The 12498-nt window shown below is 40.2% G+C and overlaps 1 long non-coding RNA gene across 1 annotated transcript; it reads left to right on the forward strand.

Annotated features, from left to right (window-relative positions):
• The first annotated feature begins 557 nt into the window (after positions 1-557).
• LOC133735415 (uncharacterized) lies at positions 558-2022 on the forward strand. The gene is made up of 3 exons (XR_009858992.1): positions 558-847; positions 1112-1140; positions 1772-2022. It is a non-coding gene; the product is annotated as an uncharacterized LOC133735415 (long non-coding RNA).
• Positions 2023-12498: the final 10476 nt, after the last annotated feature.

The following is a 12498-nucleotide window of genomic DNA, read 5'->3' on the forward strand; positions in this document are numbered from 1 at the left end:
GCTAATTGCGGCGGCCCAATTGATATTGGTTGGAGGGAAAGCGTTACGGTCGGGAGGTGCGCTTAACATGTAGACCTATAAATGGACTGGATTTGGAGCAAATCGACTAAAATCCAAATCCATTTAGTAATAAAAATTTTCAACCCGACCCGATCTGATAACCCAGCTGATCGTTAATAGCGCAATCCAAATCCATATCTGGCGGATTAACGGATACCCGATTCGTTAATTCGATCCGTTTATAATAACGAATATTTTTAAATTTAAATAATAATATTAAATTTTGGGTCCTTGACCCAAAACACAAAAATTGGCTAAAACTATCCCACTTACCCCAACACCATATTTTTATTCCCACTAACCCAATTTAAACGGAAATGACAACTTTGCCCATAACCTAATTAAGAAATAGCAAATTACTGATAACCACAATCTCGTGCAAATAATTCCCACGCGCAGAGTTTAAGGGACCTATTATCTTACGGTGAGCTGATAAAGCTCATGTAGACACGCTTCCAAATTCTTTATTTTTTACTGACGAAAATGTCCCTTAACACACATGAGGAAGACAGATGAGATAGAGGGGGAGACAGAGAGAGAGATAGAGAGCTAGAGAGAGAGAATAGAGAGAGGTGGAGAGAGAGAAAGAGAGAACAAATCTGGATCGGGTCAATCAAGGAGACGAATTTGAAAATCTCACTCAAATATGAAGTTTGATTTGTAAGCCAAAGAGAGAAGAGATCTAGATCGGTATCGATATTCGGATCGAGATTGAGATCAATCAAGGCGATGAATCTAAAGTTTTCATTCATACATGAACTTTGAATTATAGATCTAACACTTTGAGGTATGTTTTTCTGTATTTTGAATTTTTCAATTCCATTTCTATTGAAATTCACAATGGGTTGTTTTGCATGTGGATTGTCTTGTTAATTCAAACTTACTTTTATTATGTTCATGGTGTGAAATCAAATGCTAGCTGATATATATAATTGATTGTTCTTTTTCCTGGTTAATACTTAATACATCTGATTTTACTTATCATTGGTGTTTAGGTTTTCACAGTTCTGTTTTCATGAAGCAATTGGTTAATTCAAGTCTCTTCTTGCAGGGTATTTTAATTTGTATCCAGTGGCTAAGGTAGATGTTTTGTTCATATTACACAGTTTATTACCATTACATATAATGACGGTAAAGTTCTTAGGAACTCTAGCTATCTACTAAATCCCTATTGACCCTCATTAGCAATTGACATGTTCCTACTGACCTACAATAGGATTATTTTATTCCTACTGATCCTTAGTAGCAAAACCTAGACCCACATAGGCGTGTATGGTTTGCTATTAACCCTCATAGGCATATCTGGTTTGCTATTAACAATCAGTAAGCATATCTGATTTGTTATTGAGCCTCAATAGCCATAACTGATTTACTATTGAACTTTAGTAACCATATATGAATTGTTATTGAACCTCAGTAGCTATGTTTGAGTTGTTATTGACCATCAGTAATGATATTTGATTTGTTATTGAATGTTAGTAACAATTGTGTGATTGTTGTTACTGGTGAATGTTTGTGTGTAGCAGTTATGTTTGAAGCATTTACTTTTAGTTTTTGTGGTTGAATTTTAAGATTCTGGTGTATTGATTAGCTAATCCCTTTGTTACTGAAGATCAGTAACATTTGTGAATATGGTCTTGTGGAGGTACTCACTTCATGATTATTCTTCTTGTGGAGGTACTCACTTATTCTTCTTGTGTTATATATTCAGATAAAGGCTGCTATTGAGATTTCCAACACATGGATGATGAGGTTGTTCAATATGGTCTTTGGCGTCGACCTAGTGGGACAACTGAATTTTAAAATTTCATTATTTTGAGTCAATTTGTGAGGAACTTGTAGTAGTTTACTTACCTTTTTATAATAAATGGAACCTTGATGTTGTCATTTCTATAGAAGCTTAATTTTAATTACAATTAGAGCTTTGATTATACTTATTCAAATTCCTTTTTTTTGTTATTGTTTTTAGTAAGTATACTGACGGTCAGTAACAATGTTAGTAAGTATACTGACGGTCAGTAATAACATTAGTGAGTATATAGTGAGAGTGAGTATCAATGTTTGTAAGTGCACTTACTCAATAAAATTACCAGTTACTAACTGTCAGTAGCATTGTCGAAAGACTCTTAGTAGCCATCGTAAATATATTGAGTCTCAGCACCAATTTAGCTTTTATTCTTGAGTGAGTTTTTTAAATATTTTTTATAAGCTTCTAAGACTCCACAATTCATCTTGTTGATTTTCGTTGGTTACTTTGTTTAAGATTCATTTATGGATTCTTATTTTCCTTTTGGGTCCTTTTCTTTACTTCCTTTGATTTGTATTTGGTAGTAGACAAAGTTTCTCATTGCTACTAACGATCAGTACGTAGCAGTATCCATTTTATTACTACCGTCGGTAGCAATATACTATTTGTTGCACTTTGAGAAAATTTATGTTATTTTGAAATTTATGGTTTTATTATTGTTATTGAACATCAATAGCAATATCATAATCATGGCTCTGCCTCAATAGCAGTAGGCTATCTGTCACAGTTTAAATCTATTATGGACATTGTATTTTCTAATAATGCAGTTTAGGCAAAAAATTAGTGTTGAAATGAAGTGCAGCCAGAAAAATGAAACAACTAATTCTCTCAATATGTTACTGACCCTCAGTAATTTTCTAGTTAGTTCTAAAGTAGAATACAGAGATTCAAATGAGTTCTTTTTGGTAGAACAATGATAAACTCGTAATACTGATAATAATAGTCAACTGGCTGGCATTAATGAGTTGGTAGTTCGGTACAAAGGGAAATAAATAGATGTGGTGGCATTCTCGTAATTAATTACAAATTTAATGTCTAATGTTTAATTTCAGTTCCTCTCCGTGTTTTGATTGTGGCCGCACGGGTTTCCAGTCCCCCCATTTTGCGCATGGTCATTTGACCATTTGACTTTACCTTAATGGTAAATAGCTCATTAAGAAATTGCATCAAGCCCCTCTCTCACCTCCCTCCTCCCTTCGAGTGCGCTCTCTCTCTCTCTCTCGTCTCTCCGACTGTAATCTCTCTCTCCTCCCTCTCTCTTTCTCTCTCTCTTCTCTGTAATTCTTATCAAATCAGTCAAACCGATCAGACCGTGAGGCCAATATTTGGTTTGAATTGAGGTCCACTGATGCCGGAGGGTACCAGACTGTAGCAGTGATTTTCGCCTTCGTTCTCGGCTTCGTCGACGACACTAAGTCGTCGTTGCTGCTCCGGGAGAGAGGTCACTTCAGTCCGACTCGTTACTTCGTCGAGGAGGTCATCACCGGCTTCGATAAGACCGATCTCCGCCGCTCAACTCGAGGACCCGATCCGATAAGGACCTCAGCCCCCCAGCGCTCGACCCAAGCCGGTGGCGGAGGAGAACGATGATCCTGTGAGTCGACTTCAGGTCGGGTGGAGCACTGGTTCTTGCCGGAGTTCATTCTTTTGCATTTCTCTGAATTTAAGCGACTCCAGTTTGTAGTTTTCTCAAGACACCAAGCTATACGAATATTTATTTGACATGATAATTGAAAGTGTAGTTTTGGACGCCATTTCTTTCAAGAAGACGAAGGCAATTGTCCCTTTGATTTAAAGGTTTTTAATTTTTTTATTTATTATTATTATTATTTAATTTGGATGGAGCTTCTTTGCTGCAAATCAAAATGGTGCTATTTCTGTTTTGCAACAAAATGCTCAAAAGAAAGAAAAAAAAAAGGTTTTTGTATATGTCTATTGGGGGGCAATAGACGTTTTTAAATTGATATAATCTATTCGTTTTTTTTCTTTAAACAAAGTTTTATTGTCTAAATTTTATGATATTAGTTCATATTCTGGCAACCGAAAGTTTTATTGGAGGATAATAGACGTCTATTGGGGGGCAATAGATGTCTATTACCTCTATTGCCCCTCTATTAGGGGGCAATATATGTCTATTGGGGCAATAAACCTTTCCGGAGAGGTTTTCTGAAAAGTCCGGTGACCGAAATCCCGCAGCAGGTGACCGGATTCCGGCGAAAGTTGGCCGGATTCAGGCGACCGGTGACCGGGCTCCGGTGAAGTAATAGACGTCTATTGGGGGGCAATACATTGCTGATAGACGTCTATTGGGGGGCAATAGACGTCTATTAGGGGGCAATAGACGTCTATTGAGGGGCAATAGATGTCTATTACCTCTATTAGGGGGCAATATATGTCTATTGGGGTAGTAAACCTTTCCGGTGAGGTTTTTTGAAAAGTCCGGTGACCGGATTCCGGCGAAAGTTGGCTGGATTCAGGCGACCGGGCTCTGGCGAAGTCCCCTATGGTTTCTCTCTCTTCCATTTTCTCTCTCTCTCTCTCTTTAAGTAACAAAGGTGAGGGTAAAATGGTATTAAAAAAAAATAAAAACAAAAAACAAAATCTTAATGGGGTATTAGGAAAGACTTCCTTAGAGTGTTTTGGGTAAGAGAGAATTAAAAAAACTTAATGGGGTAAGTGGGAAAAAAATCTCTAGAAATAGGGTAAATAGACAAAAATCCTTAAATTTTTATCGTGATACTTCATGAAATATTTAATAAAATATTAAAACAAAATGAAAAGTATTGCCAAAAATTGAATTACACAACCAAAATATTCTTTAAAATGATAAACTGAGGTAACCAAAATATTGAATTTCCAAATCAATACTTCATTGATGTGTTTGGATAAGAGAACAAAAAGAACAATACTAAAGATGAAAACCCTAGCCGTCCTAACAACGCTTCTCCTAGCGTTGCCTTCTTGTGGTAGCGACAAACACAGCGGCTCCGACTGACTTCCAACCACAGGGCATGTCTGTCTAGACCTTTTTCTGTCCTTTAATCCATCCAATTGGGTACCTTCCCATCTTCATCTCTCAAGCTCTACCACTAATGTTCATGGCGGTGGTGGCGACGCAGTTTTTCTGCTGGAGACCTCCCAATCTCTCTCTGTGACTTCAACGACGCCCATGTTGTTGACTGAGATGTGGATGGGCGGCGGTGCTGCGCGAAGAGGTAGAGTAGAGGCTATAGATCGGCACCATGCTATTCTCGTGCAGCTGGCAGCAGTGATGTTGGGCAGGGATCGACCAGCGCTGCGGACAACGTCAGAGCTGCTGGTGACATGCAAATGGATCTGGGTGTCCATATTAATATGGTTGGACTGTGTTTGGGCTCAAATCCAAGCCCTGTTCTCTATGATCCTGACGGTGATTTCCCTGTGGTGTCCACAGGTAACTAGGCTGTTTGTTGGAGGTGGTCCTCGCAACGGAGATGTCATGGTCTATGGCCGAGGTACTCCTGCCTTAGGGATTTTGGGTTTGGGTCCAAATTGGCAGGCCCAAGCTATTGGGCCTCTGCTTAGGGCTCTTGGAAATGGGCTCACTTCTGTGGGCCAGAAAATGAAGATGAAAGCAAAAACTGATGGGTTTGGGCTCTTCATTAATGAGGCATCTAAGTCAAGTCGGATCATCAAGGAGTTGGGCAGCTGTGGGTCCCACTTCACCCTGCTGTTAGGCACAATCTCTCTATGGACCGGACAACGATTGTGTCCGACAAAATCTTCTAGCCCTAGTGTCACGCCCCGAATTTTGAATAGTAAATTCAAATCCGAAACATGAATAATTACAATTACAAAATCCAAATCTCGAAACTTCGAGTTCATTATTACAATTCACTCTCACAAGCAATATTGTAAAGCTCAAATGAGCATAACACACCTCACAACTTACAATTGCTGTAAAACTCTAACAATTGCTCTAACCGCACGATCACCGTCCTGGTTCTCCTGTCCTGTAGGAATACCCGCTACACAATTTGAATAGTGTACCGGGAGTTGCAACAACACAAAACCCGGTAAGCTTTTTACAGCCAGTATGAGTAAACAAGAAAGAATTGTTGATTTATTTCCTTACAATTATTATAACTCAACACGATCACCATAAAAGGAAGGATACTCTTGAGGCTCTCTTTTAAGAACTCATTCTTAAAAGACTCAAGTATCCTCAACACTTCTCACATAAGACCCCTCACAGTCTCAAGTAACCTCAACATTACCCTCACATCACTACTCAACAATTGGCAGACAGACTCATTATATATATATAGACCCTTATGAGTTACTCTCAATTTCCCTCATAAGGTTACCACATATATATAGACACTTATGAGTTACTCTCAATTTCACTCATAAGGTCACTCCACATTTGGCAGACAGACTAGAGCTCTAACTGAACGTAACCACTCGTCCGGCCACAGACGTGATTACGATTTAATACTATTAATAACCACCAGCCCGGTACGAGAGCGTGATTCACTAATAGATGCCATGGTCACCTCGTGACCTAGTGATCTCCACAGATCACAACAATTTATTGTTCCTCAACAATAAAACTCAACACCTCTCACAATATATTGTTTCTCAACAATAAACTCAATACCTCTCACAATATATTGTTTCTCAACAATAAACTCAATACCTCTCACAATATGTTGTTTCTCAACAATAACTCAACACAACTCCAACAATACATATTATTTCACGTAATAATATATATACAGACATTCACACAGGAATGTCTAGTAACACCAACAATAGTTCATATGATTGCAACAAAATAAAGCAATTAATTGTATTGGGTTCGTAATATGAACCACTTGAGGTTTACTCACCTCGATAATCCCGCTGCGTCTTCAATTCAGCTCAAAATACGATCCACAATCGTCCACCAACTCAAACCGTCAATCACCTAGTCAGATACGATCTTAACTTAGCAATCATTCATAAACCACACATATACGGAAATCCAACGGTCGGATTCTAATTTAATGATGATCCAACGGTCAGATCGAATTTATACGATGATCCAACGGTCGGATCCTAATTATACGATGATCCAACGGTCGGATCAAAATTATACGATGATCCAACGGTCGGATCAAAATTATACGATGATCCAACGGTCGGATCCTCACGGATCGCCCTTAGGATCATCCTCCAAAATTATCACAAAGATCCAATGGTCAGATCTTCTTGAATCACTCTAACAAACATCTCCATAAAATTATACGAAAATCTGACGGTCGGATTCTCACGAATCGCCTTCCGAATCATTGTTTTACATTTATACGAAGATCCAACGGTCGGATCTTCGCCCATGACCACACAAAGCCACTGGGACAGTCATAAGATCATCATATCCAAATTTGAAGTAAAACCGATGGTCAGATCCTCACAGATCGTAAACCGAAGATAAAACGTAAAAACGTTAAATAGTAACGTCAAAACATAAATTCACTATTTATCAACGTTTTCTAACATGACCTTGTAATATATCAAAACGCTCGTAAGGATGCGTAGATCATCACCTAGATAATAAAAACTCAAAATATGGTCGAATACGCCGCCACAAGCGGCGGTCAGTGGGCGGTCAACGGCGGTCAACGCGGCGGTCAACCACCTCAGATGGCAAAGTGACCAACTACAAACTGGTTCAAAATGAAAGGGTGGTCGACTTTCATACCTGGAGCTAAGCCTGGTTCGGCCTAGATCGTCCTAGATCAAGCGTTGAAGTTGGATTAATCTCGTGCGTCTGATCAGATTCCAGATTGAATCAGGGACGTCGAAATCTTCAACTCGTGATCTTTCACTCCACACTCCAAATCGTCAAGCAAGGCCTATATGGGGATGATCAGGGGGAGGAGGAGATCACGAAAATGGGGAGGATCGGCCCGTGCAACGCCGGCACGGCCAAGATCCGGTCGGGTCGAATGCTAGGCTCTGGGGGGCTTCGATCCACGTCTGGGGGCAGCGGCGGTGCAAGGGGAGGCCACCAGGCGGCTGGGCGTGGCACGGCGAGTCCGGAGAGGGCCGGGTCGTGGCCGGAGGACGCCGGAGGAGGGAGATGGGTCCGGGTCGGGTCAGTCGGGTCGGCTGCGTAGGGAGGAGAGAGAACGGAGGAAACCGGGGGCCAAAATGCAAAATTTGCATTTTTTCGTCCTTAATGAAAGAATTCGGAAAATTTCTCTATTTATAGAAAATTCCCAAATTTCAAAAATTCATAACTTAATCATACGAACTCCGAATAATGCGTTCCACATGTCCACGAACTCGTATCGACGAGCTCTACAACTTTCATGAAGGAAGTTTTCCCAAATTTTGAACGTATAAAAAGTCAACTTTGTTGACCCCCTAAAAACGTTCGTTTTCGAAAATAAAATCGTTCGAACTAATTCCACAACTTCTCCAAGCTTCGTACTCGCTCCTACTATCGTGAAATCATTTCTAAAAATCCATGGAATTTAATTTGGATTTTCCGGGGTATTACAGTCTACCCTCCTTAAAGAAATTTCGTCCCGAAATTTGAGCGTAAGTCAATTCCTCTCGATTAAGGTTGACCTAACCATAGAATCTCCATCTCTTCCAAATCTGTAGTAATCTACAGAGCCACAATCCTTTGTATAAAAATACATTCCTATGGCCACTAAATCCTTTCATCACAAACGTAAACTCACACAACAACTGCTCAACAACACTCCACATCACATACACAAAATCGTCACATGGATCATCTCATAGATCCTCACATAGATCTTCACATAGATCATCACATAGATCTTCACATAGATCATCACTCTGTACTGGCATACAAGCACAGTAAACACTCTCACAAAGTGTTTCGCTACTCAATTAGCATCAGGGTAAATCTCCATAGTAAAACTTAAGATGCATCACTCAAAACAAATCATCCCCAAAAGCACGCCAATAAATTATGTCATCCAATGATGATGACTTGGGCTTGCTCAATCCTTGGGTTAAGCACTAGGGCTGGCCAATTGGGCCTGAAGAAATCGGACCATCCACATTTCGAACCGGCCCAAACCACTTTGGGTTTAACATTTGGGCCTACTATTCGGGCCGAACAATTGGGCTTACCATTTGGGCCTACCATTTGGGCCTACCAATCGGGCCGAACAATTGGGCTTACTATTTGGGCCTACCAATCGGCCCACCAACTTCCAGCTCGGCTACGGTATGAAATTGTACATACCGTATATACGTATACATACCATACAGACCGTATATACGTATGCATACCGTACAACTGTATATACGTATGCATACCGTACAGACCGTATATACTTATGTATACCGTACATATCGTATATACGTCCGTATATCAAGCATATACGAGATCCAAAAATATTTGTAAGAGGTAAGGTTCGAACTCCCGACCTCGAACACGAAGGTTTTGCTCCCAACCACTGAAGCAAGAGCTGCCTTCATTAATATATGCTCACGTGTTATATTTATTATGTCATAAGTGACATAAATAAAATAACGGGGAAGGCAAGGTTCGAAACCTCAACCTGCCGCACGAAACCTTTGTCCCCCAACCACTGGAGCACAAGCTGTGCTTAATATAATGTGTACAAATTTTATACTTATTATGTCATAAACGAACATAATAAAAATAAACGAGAGGCGAGGTTCGAACCTCAGACCTCTTGTACACGAACTGTACACTCAACCACTCGAGCACGGCTGCTCACGTTATTATCCATACCAATCCTTTTATTTAAACCAACTGTTTCAACTGTTTCAACAATTCGGCCCAAAACATCCAAGACTGTTGCAGAAACCCAGCCCAACGTATCCAAAACTGTTTCAGAAACTCGGCCCATCATGTCCAAAACTGTTTCTGAAACTCGGCCCATCAGGCCTCCACCCACAGCTACAGTGATGCCTTGATCCGAGACAGGCCCAAGTACGGCCCACTTGTGTCACGGCTTATCCCTTCCGTGATTTACGGCAGTCAAATCTGCTTTCGGCTAAAGCTGTCTGCCACAGCATCTCGAGGTTCGGCCTGTCCCCTTACACGCTCTCCACGCGCCAACAACTTTTCCGGGTTTTCGGATGACTTTAATCCAACGCGTGGATTCAAATTCTGAGATCGTTCATCCAACGGTGGAGATCTGCTCACCTTGTTCTATAAATAGGTGCATTCTGGGGAAAAACTGTTCACTCCAAAAGAAAAGAAATTTTCTTCCGAGCTCAAGCCTTTCTCTCTCAACTCTTCAGCCTTTCTCTTCTCAAATCCTTTCTTCATCAATTTCAATCCTTCTCTTCTGATCTTCTCTCCCATCTAGTTGATTCAATCCCATCTTTCCTCTGAACTTTCAGATCTTCAATCTTTTCCTCCAAATCTTCAATCCTTCTTTCTCAGATCTTTTCTTCCATTTGAAGATTCGATCTCATCTTTCCTCTGAGAATCTCAGATCTCCAATCACCAGTTCAACAACTCCAATCCTTCTAACAAAATCTCCCTCAAACACTAAACCATGTATTCCTCGATTTCCACATCCTCTCACCCCATGACCCAAGAGCCACGAACTCTGCAACTAATGGAGCTCCAAACCCCGCAACAAATGGAACCACAACAACAGCAACCAACAGAGGAGGGAGGAAACACCCAAGCAGCTGGAAGTAGTGCCAACATGGATTTCTGGCGAAGCCGTACCAGGTGGATTCCTACTCCAGAACAAATAAGAATCCTCAAGGATCTTTACTACGTCAAGGGATTTAAGTGCCCAACTACAGAGCAGATTCACGAGATCTGTCTCCAGCTGAACCAGTATGGGTATGTTGAGGGTAAGAACATTTACTTTTGGTTCCAGAACGTCAGGGCTCGAGAGAAGCAGATGAATAGGTGTAATCAGGCTGCTCCAGTGCCCATGAGAACTAGTTCTCTTGGTACTGGTAGATCCATTGATCTCAATTTTGGGTCCACTGGTTCTACTGGTGCTGGTGGATCCATCGACATCAATTTTGGGCCAGCTGGTGGATCCATTGACATCAATTTTGGGTCCACTAGTTCTACTGATGATGGTAGATCCATTGATCTCAACTTTGGTTCCACCTATTCTACTGGTAATGAAGGATTTCTTGATTTAAATTTTGTTTCATATTCTTCCTCACACTTCAACACTAATACCAGTCCAACTCTTTTGGCACAACAGGAGGACAAACATCCCTGCAACAACGAGGAGGAGATCACCAGGAGGTTCAAACTCTTCCTCTGTTCCCCGTGCACGGCGAGGACGTCTTTGGTAACCTGAAGACTACTTCCGAGGAAGGTAGTGCACATGATTACTATTTCGGTGGCTCAGGCGGTTACAACCGTGGATCTCCAGTTTCTCTTGAGCTCAGCCTCAACCCATCCGGAGCTGCTGACTAGGCTTAGTACAGCATAGTCCTCGTTTTCCTTTTTCTTTTTCTTTTTTTTTTTTTTTTTTTTTTGTAATATAAACTCAATAAGATGGTGTGCATGTTTTCTTTCCTGTTTGTTTAACCAACAACAACACCAAGGATCGAACCTTGGTCACCCAATACTATTTTCAAAACCATAAACAACTCTACTGCACACATCTTTCATAATGATGCAATAAAAACAATCACTCAAAAAGAATCCAACAATCAATTAAGTCGCATCGAGGTCTAGCTAGTATCCTCTTAGTCAAACCAAACACAACAATTTCATCGATAGGATTAGGGATTTATAAAGCTAAACACATCCTGAGTTAGCTAGGAAAAACCCACATCCTTAGAGTTACCCATACAAATCTTATAAAATCTCAACCATTTCCTCTATTAATTGCTCCATTAAACTTACCACAATTCATACCCTATGAATTTACGATTTAGAAACCGAATCAAACTCCATATCACATAGTAATTCACTTGAACCACTATGGATATACCTAACAAAGTCACTAAAATCAATATCCGAAATTGCGTTTAACTATATCACCTAAGATCAATCACCAAAGGCACACACTCTCATCCAACATCCTTCACAAGAACTGATTCTAACTTTCCCAATTAATTACACCAAAATCAACTCCATTTCAAAACTTTAAGTGTCCCGCCTACTTAAACTTAAAACACAAACAACCTCAAATTCACTTCAGTCCAACTCCATACTACGATCCAAAACTTAAGAAAACTAGTTCACAAAATCAATTTCCTTCACTTAAATAAAACTATGTCCACAAGTCATAGTCAGGTCAACAGACCAAGGTGTCCAAATGGAGAATTTCCAATCCAGTTGTCTTTGTGAAACGCAAAATATCAATCAAAAATGATGCTCGCAACATCAACCACGTATATAAAACACGTTCCTCGAACTCGATTCAATTTTAGAATCACTAAAATTACTACTAGTCCCACTTCAATAACCCTTATGATTATAGGTACTTGTAGATAACTTAAATATATAGTCGTTCGTCTCAATCACTCAAACACAAGATCAAACTCCGTTCTCGCACCTCAAACTCTGCTCAACAACTTACAAACACATGGAAGAATTAACCACAATAATTCCTTCCCTAACCGCAACACTACTCACAACTCCACATGAGTCAAGAATCTAT

This window comes from Rosa rugosa, chromosome 3 (assembly GCF_958449725.1).
Source record: "Rosa rugosa chromosome 3, drRosRugo1.1, whole genome shotgun sequence".
NCBI classification, from domain to species: Eukaryota; Viridiplantae; Streptophyta; class Magnoliopsida; order Rosales; family Rosaceae; genus Rosa; species Rosa rugosa.